Raw genomic sequence first — 6,546 nt, forward strand, 5'->3', positions numbered from 1 at the left:
TTTGGCTACGGTGAATAATGCTGCTGAACAATAGTGTACAAGAATCTGAGGTCTTGTTTTAATTCTTTTGCGTATATATCTAGAAGTAGAATTGCTGTATCATTTGGTAATTCTATGCTCAACTTTTTGGGGGATTGCCCAATTGTTTTCCACAATTACTGCACCAGTTTACATGCACACAGGGCTTCCACTTTCTCCACATCCTTGCTAACACTTGTTGTTTTGTTTTGCTTTGCTTGTTTTAATAACCATTCTAATGGGTTTCGTGTAGTTTTTAATTACATTTCCCTAGTGATAGGGAGCACCTTTTCATGTGTTTATTGGCCATTTGTGTATCTTCTTTAGAGAAATGTCTGTTCAGATCCCTTTGCTCCTTTTTAAGTTGAGTTTCTTTCTTTATTTATTTTTCTTCTTCTTTTCGAATTTCTTTCTTGTTAAGTTGTAGGAGCTCCCTTTCTATTCTGGATTTTAATCCCTTATCAGATATATGACTTGCAAATATGCTTTTGTATAATTTTAAAACTCCATCCAAAAGAAAGTAGCAATGTTATCATTAATAGCCATCAAAGTGGTAACAGCCTGCCTGTCGAATGCTAGCTAACGTCAAATGCATTACCAGCTGGGAGACGAGCTTCCTTCCTGTCAGCGCCTCAGAAATGGGGGCAAGCCACCAACAGGTGGCAAGAAAGAGAGCCCCACGGGGTCAGGGCACAAGGGGGAGAACAGCCAGAGCTGGGGTCCTGTTTCAGAAACTTGGAAGGTGGAGCGATAGACCCTGGCTTCTCCCTCCTCCTGCCCCACAGCCATGCCTATTGACTGGGAAAGCCTCTTCCCAGTCTTCCTCCCAAGTGGCCCCCCCTCCTCCTCCAGCTTCACCTGCTGAGTTTATCACCTCCTCCCCTCCGGATCCTGTTCCCCAACAGGGAGTCAAGCCGTTACTAGTATTTCAGGCCAGGCTTTGTTTTCACTTTGTTTCTAGAGCCTCATTCATCTGAGGCTGACCGTGGAGCTGGCAGTAAGATGGCTGACAGTTCACATCTCTCCAAAACAGGGCTGTGGTTAAAGACATGGGCTCAGGCCTCAGGGGTAGTGCCATGTTTGACCTCAGCCGTCAAAGCTGTGTTGGAATCCTGGATCCCCTCTTTCTGAGCCCTGTGATCTTGGGAAACCACTTCTCTGAGCCTCATTTTTCTCATTTGCCATTGGGGAATCATCAGAGGGCCGTGGTAAGCATTAGATGAGATAGTTCCTGGAATGTGTCTAGACCAGGGATAGCATGTTGTATGGGCTTAATAAGCTATTATTTTTGTCACTCGCTCCACAGTTCTTCTGGAGTTCTGGAATCGGCACATCCCTGTGAGTCACCCCAACCATGCTATGATTTTCTGCTCGGTGCTTTCCCGGGTTGCTGACTGCATGCTCCACGAATAGACAATGATGCCGCCCAAGGTGTCCCGATAACATTAGAAACTGAATCACTGTGCCCAAATACAAAGCAAGAGAAGAGGGCGCCCCAGAGAAAGGTGGGTCACTCAGAGCCACCCCGTGGAGCATCGACAACACTATGTGATATCTTCCTTGACTGCCTAAAACAGCATCACACTCACCTGGGAACATGACGTAATTTCAGTGTTCGGCCAAGATCCAGTTGTGGGCGGTGGTAATGCCACCAGGCGTTAGACTGGTGAGGTCAGACTGGGCCTCAGTTCAGCAACCTCGGTTCTTGAGTTCTGGCTAAGAAAGAATTCAGAGCCAAGACTCAAACTATAAGAGAAAGTTTATTTAGGAAGTCACAAAGTGCCTGTTTGATTCTCAATCAGGGGGCGGGGCGTGCAGGAGGCAGCTGATAAATGTTTCATCGATGTTACTGTCTCTATCCCTCTCCCTTCCTCTCTCTCTAAAAGTCAATAAAAAATATATATAGAAAGTCACAGAGGTAGAAGAAGTGAACTGTAGAAGACATGGGCTCAGGAACCGAGTTGCAGAGGCAAAAGAAGGGACCTCTGGCGCTTAAAAGAGAAGGTAAAGGTATGCACCTGGGGGAAAGAGGAGGGGGATGGGAAGGGCGTGGGCGTACTCTTGATAGGGAGAAGGCACTGGGTCCTCTGTCCTAAGGGCTTTTACGGGTGACTATTTTAGGGGCGCTCTCAGGGAAGGATCTCAATAGAATAGTCATCAGCTTTCCAGGTGTGTCCTTTCGGGGTGACTGGTCACGCCAGGGCAGGGAGTCATTAGTCAATGCAGCTGGTCCGGATGTCAGCCATGGCGCTGCTTGTCTGGCTTTGCTGCTTTTCTAGGCCTGTAGCTGAAACACAGCTGAGGCCTAGATGTTATCCCTGGGGGCTAATGCTTAAGGGAGTGGTCGTGCAAGGGCCTACTTAGAAGTTGTTGAGACCACTCTTTGGCCCCTTGTTCCTCCTCTGCGGGGGGCGGGGGGGGGGGTGGGGGTCAACCGCATGAACAGCGCTATGAAAGGTCAGGGCGTGTAAACTGCATGACCAACAATATGCTAAGGGAGGAAAGATTACCCTGGGGGCAAGGTCTTTGTTTTCCCAGTTTTGCCCATGGCTAGGCACCTGGGGCTTCCCACCCTGGTGACCTTCTGTACCTGCCCTTGGTTCGATCTTGTCTAACTGCCTACCACACAGCATGGCAGCAGCAACCCAGCCAGGGATAGGTCTGGCGTGCCCAGGAAGGGATGCTTGAACGAACAGCCTGACTCAGTGCAGAATCACTCTGGCAGAGCAGCTAAGAGCATGGGTATGAGAGTTAGGCAGTACTACTCATCAGCTGTGTGACAGAGGCAAGTAGCTTCACCTCTCTGGGCCCCAACTATTTACCACCCGTAAAACGGAGATTTTAGTACTACCCACTTCATACTATTTTATGTGGATAAAAAGAGTTCATGTGTGCACAGGGCACAGAGCAGGGCCTGGCATTTGGTAAGCACGCTCTTAAACAATGCACGTTATGTTCTGGATTCATCAATCACGAAGGACACAGTAATGGAAGAGAAATGGAACTCTCAGGGTGAAACACACGGACAGAATGACCTGAGACCCGCCAAGCAACATGCTTGGCTGTGCAGGGAGGAAGAAGATAGCTGGGTGCCAGGCCTTGGTGTTGGTACTTAACTGGCATAGTTCCGTCACTATCACACAGAGACACCTGCACCCAGCAGGGCGGGGCAGGAAGCTGAGGTGAGGAAGGATAAAGAGCCGTCACTGGGGCTCTTCTGGGGAAGCACCCTGGGGAGGAGCACTCATTTCATTCAAAACATCTTAGCAGACATCTCATGACTTACTAGTAAGCTTCGTCGTTATTATTACTATTATTTTGCCCCAACAACATACATTGAAATACATTTACATTGAAAAACATTCTAACATCCTCCCGTGGCTTTCCACACCTCTGCAACTTCCACACTGAGTTAGTGTCAGGCAGCGGCTAAGGTGCTGCGTTTTTATACTTCTGCCAAAGGAACTCAGAAAGAGTCTGGAGCCCAGCCAGCGTGGCTCAGCGGTTGAGTGTAGACCTGTGACTCAGGAGGTGACGGTTTGATTCCTGGTCAGGGCACATGCCTGGGTTTCGGTCTCAATTCCCAGTGTGGGACACACAGGAGGCAGTTGATCAATGATTCTTTCTCATCGTTGATGTTTCTATCTCTTTATCTCCATCTCTCTTCCTCTCTGAAATATATATATGAGTCTGGAGGCTTGAGCTAGAAATAAATGTTAAAGATTTATTCACCGGTTTTAGCCTTTGCAAGCTGGCAACACAACTAGGCAGAAAAACTAGATGTGTTTCAGAGAAGTTAGGAGTTCTTATACTAAAAAGTACATTTTGAGAATTATCAGTCCTGTATTTTTAGCCCTAGGATAGACCAGGATGGTTATCAGCCAGACATCATGAGGTCTGAATAATGGGTATCAGGTGGGTGTTAGGTGGTCTGGATGAGTGAGTGGGGGGGGGGGGGGGGGGGGGTGGAGGGGCTGTAATCAGAGGGTATCTGGAGGTCTGGATATCCAGGAATTGACCCAGGACTGAAAAGTTTACAAAGTTAAGTTTCCAGTCTAGTGAGGACAAGAATAGTCTTTTCTCAGCCCCAATCTCAATAATGTTAATAGCTTTGGAGCTGGGCTAAAGTGACCCCATTTTATAGATTCCTTAGCTTTCCTCTTTCCTCAGGGTCTGCTGTTTGTGTCCCACTCGGTGTCCCAGGAACACCTCCTACGCCCTTCGCTCCCCTCCCCACACACACACACACACTGGGGTTTCCAGGAGGCGATCTGTCAATTCTCAGGTTTCAAACCCCTTTCGGTTTGGCATTTGGCAATGGCTCCCTTCCTGGCTCAACTGGCATTTCCTGGCACCCACTCTCCTTAAATTCACCATTCACCGGCTGGAAGAAGCAGCAGTGTCGCATGGCGCTTAAAAGCACAGAATCAGGTGAGAGTTCAAACCGGTACTTACTGGCTGTGTGGATTTAGGTAAATGACCTCACCTCTCAGAGCCTCAGTTTCCCCATCATCCGCATGGGAATCACCTGCCCTTTCCAGCACGGTGGTGAGGATTACCAGGGATAAAGGAGCAGCGCTTAGCACATACCTGGCAGAGTGAGTGCTAGATAAATGGGAGCTATTATTAGCTGGCATCTGATAGCTCAGCCAGGCCCTGCAGCTGCTCTTTTGAGTCCCCACCCAGACTCCCTCCTTCCTCCCAGCCGCCAGGGTTGAGGAGTAGGATAATTACTAACGTGTTGAAAACTGGGTGGGGCACAGGTATATTTAAAATTACAAACCAGTTTGATTTCGGGCGGGCGGATTGTAGGGCACCATTTGCCCCAGGCTGATGGTTGCTGTTTTAATCATTTGGGTTGCGGTTGGGAGTGGGGAACCAAGACAGGGTCCTAGATGCTGGGCGCTGTTGTTGGCTGGCCTAGGAAGCCACCCACAATAAGGGGGAGGTCACATCCCTCTCTGTTCTCCTTGTTCCAACTGGAGTGCTTGCGAGGGCTGTGGACAATTGAGCCACAAGTAGGAGGTACCAGAATTTGCTGCTGGCACCAAGGAAACCAGGCTCTAAGCAGCTCATAAGACTCACTCTTTCGAAACAAAACAAAACACACAACTAAACCAGGCGTCTCTGGCCAGTATGAGGCAGAATGTTGACCTCTGAAGCAAGTTCACAGAAACAGCTGCTATCAAGAGTGAAGTATTCCATGACTTTTCATAAAGCTGGAATGAGCTCTACTTGTCTTCCAGTCAGAAAACGAAAACAAAACAAAAGAGATCTTGTGTCCTCGGGTGCAATGGAGAACAGTCTTTATCTCTTTGAGGTTCATTCATGTCAAAGGAAGGACACAAAGAGGTCAAAAGTGCCCTTGCTTATCTCTTCCCTAAACCCGGGCTTTCCTTGCTGGCAGCAAGGTTCTAGGCCAGGCTCAGGTGTATCAGGGCGTTGTCCCTGGAGTTCCCTCTCGAGGCTGCCCTTGGGGTCCAAGAGCCTGCAAAGGTCTCTTTTGGGGACCAGGAAGCATTGAGTTCCAGCCTCCCAGCTTCATGAAAGCCGACGTAATGTGGCCAAATGGACTGCGTCACACGTCCTGGGTTGCATTTGGAATCCAAACTGGAGCTTTCTGCTGAATGAGAGGTGACAAGAGTAAAAGGGAATGGAGGAAACTGAGGGGGGAAAAATTCCTTGTGGCATTTCTAAGTGCTGCTGTAATTAAACGCACAAATATAGTATCTGCTCTAAAAACAAAACTTGTTTGGAGGGTAGTTTTGGGCCTGATGAACCTTCCCTGAAAATCTCCTAAGAGAGTCCTAGGTCTAGGTTTTTCTATTTTTCCTTTTCCCCTCATCTTTCCTAATTCCTTCTTTCTCCGTTGCTCCCTTCCATGGACATTTTTGGAGGAAGGCAAATGGGCTCTATCAGCCAATTGCAGAGCTCAAATCCTATATAATATGCAAATTGACAAAATGGTGAAATGACCAGTGACGATGACATGCACTGACCACCGGGGGCAGATGCTCAATGCAGGACCTGCCCCCTGGTGGTCAGTGTGCTCCCACAGGGGGAGCATCGCTCAGCCAGAAGCCAGGCTCATGGCTGGCGATCGCAGCGGCAGTGGCAGGAGCCTCTTCTGCCTCCATGGCAGCGCTAAGGACCCCTCGGGGGATTTCCAACTGCCGGCTTAGGCTGGCTCCCCTTAGGCCTAAGCTGGCAGTCGGACATCACCTCAGGGGTCCCAGACTGTGAGAGTGCACAGGCCAGGCTGAGGGGACTCTCCCTCCCAACCCCCCCCACCGCCTCCAGTGCATGAATGTTGTGCACTGGGCCTCTAATATGGAAATAAAGATGCACCACAGCTGAAATCTCAGTGTTCTCTGACAGCCATGTCTCTGAACAGAGCGTCCCAGCACAGCAAGAGAAGTCTTGAGGTATGGCTTGGGCTTTTCAGGTCTTTAATCCTCAAAGCCACCAACTCTCTGCAGGGCTCTTAGGGCAACCTGGAAGCAGCCCACTTCACCCAGCCCTCTCTGC

This window comes from Myotis davidii, unplaced genomic scaffold (genome assembly GCF_000327345.1).
Source record: "Myotis davidii unplaced genomic scaffold, ASM32734v1 scaffold497, whole genome shotgun sequence".
Lineage (NCBI taxonomy): Eukaryota > Metazoa > Chordata > Mammalia > Chiroptera > Vespertilionidae > Myotis > Myotis davidii.